The following is a 13,285-nucleotide window of genomic DNA, read 5'->3' on the forward strand; positions in this document are numbered from 1 at the left end:
GCTCACCTGAAAACAATGCCAAAATGGTGAAAAAGCTACCAGGCCAGGATGAGAAGAAGACGACATCTGAGCTCGACAGCTGACCCAAGACAACGGACCAGGCTTGTATACCAATTACTTTGACAATTTCTCCTACCTTTGATTATGAACTACTCCAATTGTTAAGTTTATGGTAAATTACCTATGTCTAGTACTTCTGTGTTACCTTGGTGGGTTTCCCTACTCCAAGGCTCTAACTAGATAGCCCTCAGAAACGTTATTCTAAAAATAATTTATAGTTCTGTTTAGGCCACTGTTGATCTTACAACGTGGGAGAACTCACCTGGCCAATTAATACCTGCTCGGAGCCTGACCATAAATATGAACTTTCTCATAAGATCACTCAAACTCAATCAGAAATACAAGCAAAATTTTAACCCAAAAATACAAATTCTCTACTATTAAATTCTTACTCGTGACTTTATAACGTTAATAGCTATATTAGTTATATGCTCTCTATTTTATAAAATTGTTGTCTGTTACATTTCCCAACGTGTAACTAGGCCTACAAGATTGATGATGGATAAACATCTTGAAGAAATAGATAAAATTTTTAACCCTGCATAAAATAAATGTAATAGTGTGATTCTAGGTATGGGAATGAGCAACGAAGGGCAAAAATTTCCTGGATCATAATAGACTAGTAAGACAGGCGATCCAGAGAAGTTTTAGTATCAACAGGGCCTGATAAAAAACCTAACACCTTGAATGGCAGCTCAGAAAATTCTTCACCTGAAATAGGAATGAGCCATCCTAGCACCGTGGGACAAAATTGGTCATGAAATGTCTCTCAAAATATAGGTCGAATTTAGGACCAAGGGGGAGCACTGTGAATGAAAATACTACAATGTGAGTGAAAATACTGCAACCATGTCAGTAAACAAAGAGTGCTGAGATCAAGCCCTCAGCAGCTGCTGCCACACCCCAGCGAGGATATGCCTGAAACCCAGCCTTTCAGCCACTCACAGTGGTGCCCTCTGAGCAGACTCAGAATAAGAAAGGACAGGATACTGTCCCTAGATAGCTAGGTGCTTGCCAAAGGAATGAATTCAATAACCCATATGTTTGCTTCATCCCATACATAGAAAAGCACTAAATATTTGAAATTGAGATATCTGGCTTTCTTTAGATAACAAGCAATCTTTTATTGTTCCAAGGACCTGGTCTTTGTTGTAAAGCTCCTATTTATCCAAGATCCTCCCCTACCTCTTGGGAGCAGTCTCTCAGAGAGATCTGAGAGGCTGTCATCCAGGCTCGAGCCCTCCCGCCAAATAAAACATAACTCTTAAATTTTAGGCTGAACGATTATTTCAACGAAGTCCCAGAATAGACACAACTCATCAATTCTGTAATGGAACACACTGAATCAGGAACCAAAAGCATGTACTAGTCCCGAAAAACTACGGTTTCCTCTTTCTTCCTGTCATTATACAATCCCACCAGAACTCATTAATTTGCTGTCTGCACGCTTGGCAACCAAACTCAGAGAAGATTCAACTTAACAGAGCTCCATGCTGGGGAGAACCCCCTGCAGAAGCACAGCGGTCGGCCTGCCCTCCCGCACGCTCTGCTGACCCCTAGTGTCCTCCGTGGAGACCAGGCCAACAGAACTGCTCCAAACAGCTACAAAGTCCCACAGATTAAATAAAAGCATTTTATTTTATACTATATGTTATGTATATACTCATCTCTGAAAACAGCTTTGCCAGAAGCCCAAATCTTCAACATTAATCTGCAAAGGTAAATCCGGTCCCCAAGGGAAAACAAGTTTTAAGATGATGTTAAGGCCTCCAAAGTCCTCTCCAGGACCATCAACCAAACTGCCTGCAGGCCTGCAGCTGCAGGCGGCTACATGTCTGCTTTTAATGCAACCCCTTCCTGCCCTCGGGAATTACAATGTCCCTCTATGCCCTCTCATCTCAGGGTAACAGCAGCCGCTGCAGAACCTTGCAGGGCAGCACTGACAAGACTGGACAAAAGGATCAGAGCTAAACTAAGCCTTCTGATGACACGAGCTGTGTCACTCTACAGATGAAGATATATATAGAGAGAAGTGGGGTGATATTGCTCAAAGTCACACAGCTAATAAGTGGCAAAGTCCATACATCTGCTCCTCCCTCTGGCGTGATGCCCCAGCTGGGAGGCCCACAGGGTTCTCTCATGCCTGCCTGACCAGTCCTTTACTGTCACTCATAACCCACAACACGGTCTGACCCTAGCCTGCCTTTTCAGCATCTTTTCCTTCCAATCTCGCAGGAACAAGGCTGCTTGGGCCACTTTATGACTTCCGGCTTCCCAAAACCTCCATGCTCAGGCTGGTCTTGCCTGTGCATCCTTCCCCCTGCTCAGAGGCACTTCTTCCCCTGCAGGAGGACTTTTCCACTCTCCTCAGGGACACCCCCTCATGGGAGCCCTCTTCTTGCCCTCAGAACGGCAGGTGTCCTAGGCCACATCCTGAGCTGCCCCATTAGGTCTGCGGGTGCTCAGGTCTGCTAGTCAGACCAGCAGCCTCAGAGCCAGGAATTATGCCCTGGTCACCCTGCAAACCTACTGCCCACCTCACAGCCCCCAGCCAGCAGGCCACCTGGAAGTCACAGCAAGTGCCACACCCAATCCAGAAGTCTCTTCATTTGCCAGCACCGCTGATGACTGGTCTCCAACCTTTGGTCAGTTTTGCAAAAAAGAGCACCTTCCACAGTGAACAGGGGGTTTTCGCTTCTGCTCCCATCCTTACTGCAAACGTCAAGGGAAACCAAAAGGCCTTTTCTCAACACTTTTCTGATGATACCTTCCCACCCACTATACTCATATGCTCAAGAAAATTGGGTCCACGTGATTTTGTTTCCCTTACGCTAAGTGGCTCAAAACACTGTGTGATTTTTTTTTCCTTTTTTGAGGGTATTTGTACTCAGTTTCTCGGCTTTAATCTGTTTTTGTCTCTCTCTTCAGTATCCCAAGCAGTTACCATTTCTTAGCCCCTTCAGCAGCCTCCCTCCCAAAATCTAGTCTAGGAAATCAGCTGTGATGAGGGGCCTGGAGGCAGTCACAGAAGAAGCAACTAAGGGACAGAGAGGCGACATAGTTTGCCCAAGGTGATCAGCCTAAACCCCCAACAGTGTGTTTCACTTCCCTTTGTTTAACTCTTATGCTAAGCAAGCTAACTTTTTGTAGATTATGGTTATAAACAGATGAGGCATCAAAATACATACAAGGACACACATCAACTCTAAGATGTTCATTAACTCCACTATTTTGTTTCTATTTTTTTATTTCTATTAAAAAATAATTAAGAAGCTCTGCAGTCAATATAGAAAAATGTTACTGGGTTTTAATCCAGAATATAGAGGTGTTGTGTGTCATTACTCATACTTATTTGTAAGTTCACAAGACAAAGTGATTTGAAGGTATCTCTCACCTCCTCCTACTCAGTACCTGCTCTCACCAAATCTCCCAGTCCACACATCTAACAGCCTTTCACTTCACCCACAGCAGAACTCATCAGTTTTCCCCCAGAGCTCCCTCTGCAGCTTTCCCTCCTCAGAGCACAGCAGGACCATCACTTACCTTATTAATCCACCCAGAATCCTGGGCCTTACTCCATCCTACCTTCACAGATAGCATTCATCCTTTCATTTTTACCATCTAAACATGCCTTCAATTTGTTCGCTTTTACCCACTGACCGTCCCACCGCTCAAGTGGAAGCCACCAACACTGCACACCTGGACTTACGAGTCTCCCAAGTGTCCCCACAGCCGCTCTCACGTACTTGAGACAAAAGGGATTGTGTCACTTCCGCGGTTTTAGGACTCTTTTCAAACCCACTCTTCTTAGAAGAAACTCCCAGTTCTTCACCTGGTAAAGATCTTTGCCATCAAATTGTCAGCTCAGGGAGGGGAGGACACGCCCTATCCCCTAGGACCCGCCCTCTGGCAGAGCATCAGCTTGGGAGGACCTGCTGAGCTACACCAGCCTGTATTCTAACCCTGGTCTTGAGTTCTTAGCAAACTGCTTCACTTATCCATACAAATCCAAGGTAGATTAGAAAGATTTTAGATGTTAAGCTAGACTATTGATTTGGGGATTTTGCACTAGCAACCTGCAAGTACATGTTCTAATGATTCCGTCTTCTTAAAACCACACCCAGATTTAAGGAGTATTTGTGGAATGTCTTCGGAGTAAAAGGGACTGTACTTTAACAGACTATATGTTTTATAACATGAACAACCCTGACAGGGTCACAAATGGAACCACCTCACAAGTGACAGAAGACAGGTGAGAGGCACAAAGCAACAGGTCACAGAGATGGTAAGAGCAAAGTTGTTTCTCCAACCCCCCAAAAAATTTTTGAAAGAACCGAAAACTCTGAATTTTGAAAGTAAAACACTATCATATAAAGAAATAAAATAAATAATCCTCTTTATCAGTGTTTCAAGATCTGAATGCAGAATTTTTAGCATGCCATACTGAATCCTAGCACAGAAAAATCAGATGGACTAGTGGTGAGTAAGTTCCAGGGAAACGGCAGCAATTCCTCCACTTGTAAGAGGACACACACTCAATTGTCGAAGGTGATTTTAAACCACATTCTGGAGAAATTCAGAAGATTCAGGCACCGATTCTAGATGGTGATGACACGGAAGGACGGGTTGGATGCATGCTTCTAACTGAGTCACCGGCATTCTTACACTGCAGGGGGAAACGGAGGCTCTCAGTTATGAGCAGAGATGTTCCTGTCGTGTCTCCCAGGGCGTGCCTCGGGGACTCAGTGCCCTGCAGCATCCTGGCCCCAGGCGAGGACCCGCAGCGGGGCCCACTCAACCAGGAGGGGCACTGTGCTTGAGAAAGCCCATCCCCGATGGGAGAAAGAGGGGCTGGTGGGGTTGTGTGTACCTATAAATGATCATAGAATTACACCTGCATAAATTCATCTGACAAAATTTATATTAGCAGGCTATTTAACAAAATTTCAATTGTCAGTGTTAATTTTACCATTCCTTTCCTCTTGTCCCCTGCACTCTGAGACAGGCTTAGGCTCTCTCACACCTGCAGCTCTGATGCAATATTTGTGAAGTCATTTTACTTTGCTGCAAGTGTCCTCGCTCCCCGTGTCGCTGTGACTGTCGTCTCTTAACAGAGTCAGATGTCTTCCTGGATCTCTCCCTGAGTTCCTTGCTCCTGCTTCTCAGATCCTGAGATAAAGAACAGGTGAAGACACATGACTAGAAAAGGCACTGTGGACTTGACCAAAGTCCTCAGTGACCCCCTAGTGAGTGCTGCCCACCCCTTACCTTCGATTCTCAACTTTCTGCCCAGGGTGACATCCAGACAGGAAAGAGTCTTGGGCCCAATTAAAAGCTGTGTGGCTTGGGTGCAGGGAAATGTGCAGGAGCTGGTTCTGGAGCCGGGCCCCTCCCCACCTCTGCTACTCTCTCTCCCGGGGCCCCGCACCCAAGCCCCCAGGCTCCCTGATATTCTGTCCTTCTCTTATACACTACTCCAAGCCCTTTTCCCCTTCCTTTATTCCCTGATTATCCTCAGCTGGAGTGATTTTTTCATCACAGCATCTAAAAAAATTTCCTACAGCTGAAAAATTAGTCTCCAGAGGTCAATGCCCACATGGTGGTTCCTGAAGAGAGCCCCTGGTTAGGGGGACCCTCACCAACACTCACAGGGCATCAGACATGTTGCAGGGTCGACCACCCCCAACAAGAGTTTGCTGTGACCCCTATGCCCGCACAGCATCCCTGTTCACAAAACTGTAGTTGGGCCACTTATCAGTTATTAAGGAGCAAAAGTAAAAAATTGCTCATGTTTCTTACTAAAATTATCTATGAGGTGGAAAAAGAAATTGTAATAGAAAAGAACAAATTTGACTCCATGTTAGATGTGTTCGTTTGGCTTTAAACCTGTACCCTGTTTTCTAGGCTAAGACTTGTTATCTCTGGACCTTTTGTAAAAGAAAGTTGCCTTTAGCCTGAAATATCCAGGAGGGCCTATTCTCCGGGCTCTGATCTTTAAGGATGTTAGCTCTTCTACACTTATGTAGAGATGGCAAGTTGCAAAATAAAGAATAACCTTTGTTTTTTTTGAGGTTTTACAGGGGCGCCATGATTTGACCCACATGGACAGCTGCAAGAACAAAGGATTCCAAGGAAATAAATTCGTACAGCAAGAAGTTTGCAACAACCAACCACACCCCCACCACTTTTTAGTATAAAAGGAGACTGAATTCTGACTTGGGGAAGAGAGTTCTCCTGGATATCAGTATGCCATCTTCTGAGTCTGCCAGCTTTTCAAATAAAGTCACTACTCCTTACTCCAAAAGCTCATCTCCCGATTTATTGGCCTGTCATGCAGCAAGCAGAACGAGTTTGGACTTGGTAAATAAATGACTGCATTAGAGGTAGTATGTCTCCACTGTTTCCTCATTTCCAGTATGTCACAACCAATCAATTTTATATGCTGTATAACAACACGACCAAAAAACCTATTATATGGAATTGATTCCATGGCAATAAAATTATTTCTACTCCTTCAAAACTTTTTTCTTTCTATTTTATTTTGTTTTGCTTATTGAAAAGAAAATAAAAGTCAAATCATTTTATTTCACCTATTTTTTATAGCTACATATTGAAAATACTACAAAGATATTTAAATTGCAATAAAAATTGTACATATATTAGTATAAAGATATATACACAATCAATGCAGAGTAGGAAAGGAGTGGATATTTACTAAAAATTCACTGCACATCCAGTCTTTTACAAGCATATTCTGGAATATAAGCTCTATTATCCAGGGGTCCACCACCCCCATTCTCACTGCCGAGTCCCAAAGTAATCAACCTCCAAGACACCAGCATAGAACCACGCGATCACTATTTTAGGTATAAATGAGGGAATTAGCTCATTCAATTCTAAAACAGAAACCTTAAAATAAATACTGAACTTATTTACAAGCAAAGAAAATTGGACACAAAAAAGTACAGTTTCTCCCCCAAGTCACAAAGATAATTACTGGTAAAGGCAAGATTTGAACTCATCTGCCTGATTCTAAAAACTAAGGTGGAAATCCCCTTCGACTGTGGAGGTCCAGCAGCACAGCCTATCACCCTATCTTTGTTCAGAACTAGCTTTAGACAGTCTGAGACAACACCCCATTCCTATGGAACTCGAGGGCAAACGATAACAATAAGGATTTTATATTCAGTAGTTTCTTAGGTCTCATTTATATAAAGTGTCAGCAGGTCAGCAGAAAACTCTGGGAAATATGAGTGGATCCAGAGCTTTTTGCTGATAAGAAACAATCTATCAGGAAAGAGTGACCTTCCCATGAGAGGCCTCATGGACATAAACTAAAGGCAGCTGAGCAATGAAAACTAGCAAGACCATGGAACTCAAGCAAGAAAGATCCCTGCCATCCCCCACCCAGTTGCCTCTTCACCCACATGGACAAGATGGCAGAAGACCCAGGTTCTTGTCCAAGTTACACCACCATGGATTCTCACTCATAAAAAGTTACGACTCTATGCTGTCTTAAGCCCTTTCCAACTCAAATATGATGACACCAATATCTCAGCAGAATGTCTATGTCTTCACTTTCTCTCTTCTATTAGGATACTATATCTATGGCCAAAAAGAAGAAATCCAATTAAAAACACCATGCACGAAGGCTGGTGAAAGTCTGCGTAAGAGACTTTGTTCTCACGCTCAGTGAATGAAAACTCAGAAAAAGTGTTCCTTCTCCCTCTGCAATTCGGAGGTAGCCTGATTGTGTGTGTGTTTGTGTGCAAGCGTGTGTGTGTGTAAATCAAATACAATGCATTCTGGGATGTGTACAGATTTTTTTTATGTTACTGTCATTTCATGAGGATGAGCCAACCTTTAAAGTAACTTGAATCTAGTGTTCTGAGAGAGTCCCAGGATCTTTTGATGGAGGAGGGGAAAGGGGAAAGGAATGGAGGAAAGAAGTAAATGAAGCAATGGAGTAAGAATACTACTAGGGAAAGGCAAGACTTTAATTTTGTTCCTACTTGCATCACACACAAATTAGGGACTGGCTTTCCCCTATGTCTCGTCAAGCACTGAGTTGCAGAAGAAGAGGCGACAGCCCATTCTCACTGAGATTGTGACTGTACATGGCATCTTATAGACACAAATTATTTACCCTGATCAAACACTAGCAGCAGGCCGTAATTCTCCTGTTTTGAGAGACAAGAAAACAGGAGTTCAAAGAGGATGTATAACTTGAGAAAAGTCAGAGGACCAGTAAACTAAAGAGGATGAATTCAAACTCAGATCTGAATGGAGAGTCTGACCTTCCCACTCCCAGGGCTGGAAAATCCTTAACAGACAGGCTTCCCAGCTCCCTGCATTGTTCCTGGCACCAAGCATTTCCCATGGCGATGGTCACCTGTTCTCACAGACACAGTGCTCTGTGCAGCCAATAACCTCCATTCGACCTTGATCATATACCTGCCTCACTAACCAGGCTTCTCCATACAGGCAGGAAAGCTGGCTTTCAAGTGCGTACAAAGACACCCCTGGTCTTACCTGGGCTCTTCAGTGGCTTTTCCAGCATAAAGGCAGCCATGAAAGTGCTCACAGTTTGTACATGAGCCACACTACCTCTCTCCATCTGTCTCCCTACCTATACTACTTAGCTATGACCATTTTGAGAATCTTGGAAACAAATTTTTAAAAACAGAAAAGAAAGTATTCTGTAACAAGTACTTAATACTTACAATTTTAAATGACAAGTTACAAAGTGAGTATTTACAAATTGAATCTGCCTTCCTAGGTGTCAGTTTTAACAGTTAAAAAATATAATAGCAAAAATTTCTCACTTACAAAATTAACAAAAACATCAACAATAATCTGGAATAAACTCAAAAACAATGCCCATGTTGTACATGGAGAAACACAGGACTGTACTGAGGGGTAAAGTAAGAAGTGTGAATGCAGAGACATCAACATATTGTATGGAGGAAAGCAGTTTTGTAAAGATGAACGTTCTCCTAAAGATAATTCAAAACTTACTAAAAAATCCCATGACAGCTCTTATCTGTTTTTTTTAACTTGAACAAAATATTTTGGAACTCTTCAGGAATAATAAAGTCATAATACTGGACAAGAAAATTGGGGATGAAAAAAAGAATAAAAAAAATCGCACTGTCAGATATTAAATAAATTTTTACAATAAGTAAGATATAGCACTGGAGTAAGAAAGTAAGACTGACAGAAATAAACCATGAGCTCAAAAAGAGACTCTAGTGTACATAAATATTTTGTACAGGTGGTATTTCAAATCAAAGAGCAAAGTATGAATTCAATAATTGTCTTGGGACAATCAGAGAATCACCTGGAAAAAACAAATTCTATTCCAGTCATAATGACCACAAGAAAAATTACAGATAGTGATGTAAATATTAGAAAGTACTAATAACAGCAAATACAACACTTTGCTCATAGTAATTCAACTTCTCCTCACTATAACAAGTAGTATTATCATCTCCATCATAGAGATTAAAAAATCCTATAGAGGAGATATATACCATTCTAAGAAAGTATTTCTAAGAATAATATCAAGGATAAAACCCAAAAAGAAGACATTTACTGTCTTAAGATTATTTTCGGCCACAACAAAAATAAACCTACTGAACAAAATGAAAGGCAAGAAATGACAAGAAAAAGCTCTGTGATACATGTTAATGAAGACAAGGGGTTAATGTTCATAACATACAAAGAGCTGTCACAAAGCAACAAGAAGCTCCCTCACTTAAATGTGTGCAAAGGACAAAAGGGATCATTCACCTTTTAAAAGTCAGATGGCTAATGAGTGAAAAATGCTTAATACCTCACTGGTCATCAAGTGCAAACTAAAACAATGAAAAAGCAATTTTGTTCATCATATTGGCAAATGTTTTTAAAAAATATTCTAGGTAGTGTCCATCTTTGAGAGAACAAACTGAGCGATTTTTTGGAGGACGACGTGTCAATGGATATGTAAACTCTGAAAAATGTGTGTACACAGACTGAACTCCATTTTAGGAATCGTTTCATTTAGAAAAAAATCAGTTCAAAAAGATGTACTCATCAGAGCATTTACACAGCCCTGTTTACAATGGTGGGAAGAAAAGCTGAAGTGAAATCATATCCAGCGATAGAGAATTGGTTACATAAGTTATTCTACATCTTTTCATTCCCCGCAGGAGAAGGAATTTCTAGAGTCACTTGAAAGGAGCCTGTGATGTATGTAATTGTCACATCCAGGGACTAAATTTCCAAAAACCTTAACTAAAGGAATACTCATACAAGATCACAGGAATGTTTGTACAAGAAGGACGCCAGTCAAACACCCTTTCTGACAGTGGAAAATGGAGAAAACTTAAGTATCCACCATCAAGACAATGATGCGGTAAATCAAAGCGAGCTGTGGGCACTAAGGGGCAGGCGTTTTGGCGTGGTCCAAGGCCTTGTCCACAGTACTCTCCCACCAAAGGTGTCCTTACACAAGAGACCAAATTTACTGCACATCAGGAGACCCCTCTACTCTATCTGAAAGGACCAGGTGAGTCTGGAGTGGGAGGAGGTCTATGATATACACCTCAGTGAATAAACCGAGCTGCACAAAACATATAGTATGGCCTTATGTTTCAATAAAGCATATATACACACACATATACATAGATTTCTCATATACATGTATGTATGTATGTATGTGTATATATATATGACAGGCATAAAGGTCATGAAATATATACACCACATTGTCAGCAGTTTTTACTCTCAGGAAAAAAAGGGGAAGGGATGTAGGGGCCTTTCGGTACCACCACAGTTCTCTTTTCAGTATTTCAGTTAAATATACTTGGAATTTAAAAGTTTATTTAAGTCCGAAGTAAAATGGACGATGCCTCCACAAGACAGAATGCTATACTGGTCATTAAAGATCATGCCAGGGGAGAGAGAATACTGTAGAAAAACGTGTAATAAGCCGAATGGAAAATGGAGGTCTCCACACAGTAAAAAGGCAGAGAGTGATTGCTGGTTTTTATGACAGACGTAATACACACTGATGAAAAGAACAGAAAATAGATGTTAAAGTGTTAATTATTATCTCTGAGTAGTGAGACTAGGATAGACCCTTTTGTCCCTTTTTTCAGAATTATTATATTAAATACACATTATTTTTCATCTGAAAAAAGCATTTTTAGATGTCTAGTACCACACATTGAAAAAAATACACGAGTACTTACAGAAATAACTAGGAGACACGGCAGCAGCGTCACACAGTGTAGAACGGGAGATCCTGAATAACACCTCGCAGTTACATAAGGACCCACAAAGTGAGAGCACCTGCTGTCACAGGGCGTAGCCCCCTTCTATTTGTCAGTTGTGTCTTCAGGTCTGAGGCAGTTCTGAGCACGGCCAGTGTCAGTGCTGGTGTCTGGATGGATGCCACTGGAGGTGAGGGCACCTGCAAGCCGAGAGGAAGAACAGAAATCATCCTCTGCTTTTTCTGTCTTGTTTCTTTGTTACTTTTGAAGAGAGGTGTAAATAAGATAAACTAAATCTTCCCTACTAAAATTTCAGTAATGAAACCGTTTTTAAAGTGTTCACAACTTATATTCTGCCTATAACTGTCTTTTCAACAAAGCATCATATTTCTTAAATGTTAATTAACTCAGTTAATTAACTACCTGTTGAAACCTATTAAAGAACATGAAATGCACTATGTAAAATCACCACGCCTGCAGTGACTGGCACAGCTGTCTTGATAGCAGTGCAGTCAGCCCCCACCATCCCGTGGCCCTGAGCTCCTGATGCTGCTAAGAGAGCACGCTGCCACCTCAGATGGAGAGAAACGGTGAAAGCGTTTTCTGAAATCTACAGCACTGACAAAACATAACTGATAAATCCCAGCCTTCTTTGAGGCTGTCATTTCCTGTTTCTGGCCTACACCCGTCAATGAGCAGAACCACCCCATTCCTGAGCCATGGGACTCACGTGGGAAGCAGTTTTGGAGAAATTTCCAGGTATAGAATGTAACCAACTATACATAGAACTCTGAAAAATGAAAAGATGCAATACCCTGATTTTGGAAGACACTCAAAATATCCTCCTAAGCCTTAGTAGCTGGAAAGGCTGGGCTTCTCCTCAGCCACTTATTTATTTCACAGCCAGTGAGCATCTCCCACAAACCCTGTTTCCCTGTGTCTGCTGGGAGCCTCAGGCACACTGTTGTTGTCGATCTTATAAGTCACAGGGCTGAGGCGTGTGTCTCACGCCTGCAACTCTCACACAGGCTCGCCTCCTAGCCTCACTGTCTGAACTTGGCCCCATTTTCTCACCTGTTTATTTGGTATCTGTTCTTCTGTAAGCTGCCTGAAATGCTTTTTGGAACAAGTCAGAAGAATCAGTAGGTAGAGAAATGGACAGATGGACAGGTGAGAGTTGGGGAGACAGAGTGACTCCAAGAAAAGGGGAACAAAGAAAATTTCCTTTGCAGAACCCTCTCCTAGTCAGGGAAGAAAACCACCACGGAGAAGTGTGAAGAGGCAGGTGGCTTAGGACTGTTTCCTGGATTCCATGAAAAGTCACACAAAGAGATGAGAGGGTAGAACTATAAATAATAAAAGAAAAAAGCATGCATGCTTGAAAAATATACCTATAATATGTACTTTCTAAAGAATAGATTCAAATCAGCACGGCCCAATAACACAATCGTTGGGTATTTACAGAAGTGAGAATCCCATCTCCAAACCACAAGGCATCCCTTCGGAGCACTGAGAGTCTACACGGGACGGTCATAAATCTGTCACCGCAAAAGCGATGCTATCCTACCCTTACGAGGAATGAGCAGCTGTGCTCGGGCTTCTCACGCACGCCATTTACACACCACAGCACCTCTACGGGAGAGGGACGCCTAGCGAGCCCCATCTCTGCAGGACAGAAAACAAGTCCGGGAGAGGCTAAGCCGACCTACCAGTTCTCCATCTCACAGGACTGGTCACTCCAGAGCAGGACTCGAACTCGGACCCACGTTTGTAACCGCAGTACTACCGTGATTTGTGTGCTTTTTGTGTGTATAATACATTTGTTTCCGGCATGAAAGGATATTTAACAAATGTTCGGTTGTCTTGTCTATCTCATTAGCTCACAATCTTTATATTTTTGAATTGTACTCTTTTTCCCTGGAGAAAGGAACGGAAAGAGCGGGGGTCAGAATGAGATGGGGCTCCATTCT

General features: G+C 42.2%; 1 protein-coding gene across 4 annotated transcripts in view; it reads right to left on the reverse strand.

Annotated features, from left to right (window-relative positions):
• The window catches only part of LOC141577672 (trafficking protein particle complex subunit 9-like), a 59,536-nt gene that overhangs the window by 23,180 nt on the left and 23,071 nt on the right, over positions 1-13,285 (reverse strand). For 2 of the 4 annotated variants that reach the window (XM_074363308.1, XM_074363310.1), the window contains exons 5-7: positions 13,025-13,232; positions 11,295-11,515; positions 5,030-5,229 (exon numbers count right to left, since the gene is read on the reverse strand). The gene's annotated coding sequence lies outside the window, so the exon portion shown is untranslated. The remainder of the gene's footprint in view (positions 1-5,029; positions 5,230-11,294; positions 11,516-13,024; positions 13,233-13,285) is intronic. The other 2 variants (XM_074363307.1, XM_074363309.1) reach the window with 1 other exon arrangement.

The sequence above is a fragment of the Camelus bactrianus genome, chromosome 5 (assembly GCF_048773025.1).
Source record: "Camelus bactrianus isolate YW-2024 breed Bactrian camel chromosome 5, ASM4877302v1, whole genome shotgun sequence".
NCBI lineage: Eukaryota > Metazoa > Chordata > Mammalia > Artiodactyla > Camelidae > Camelus > Camelus bactrianus.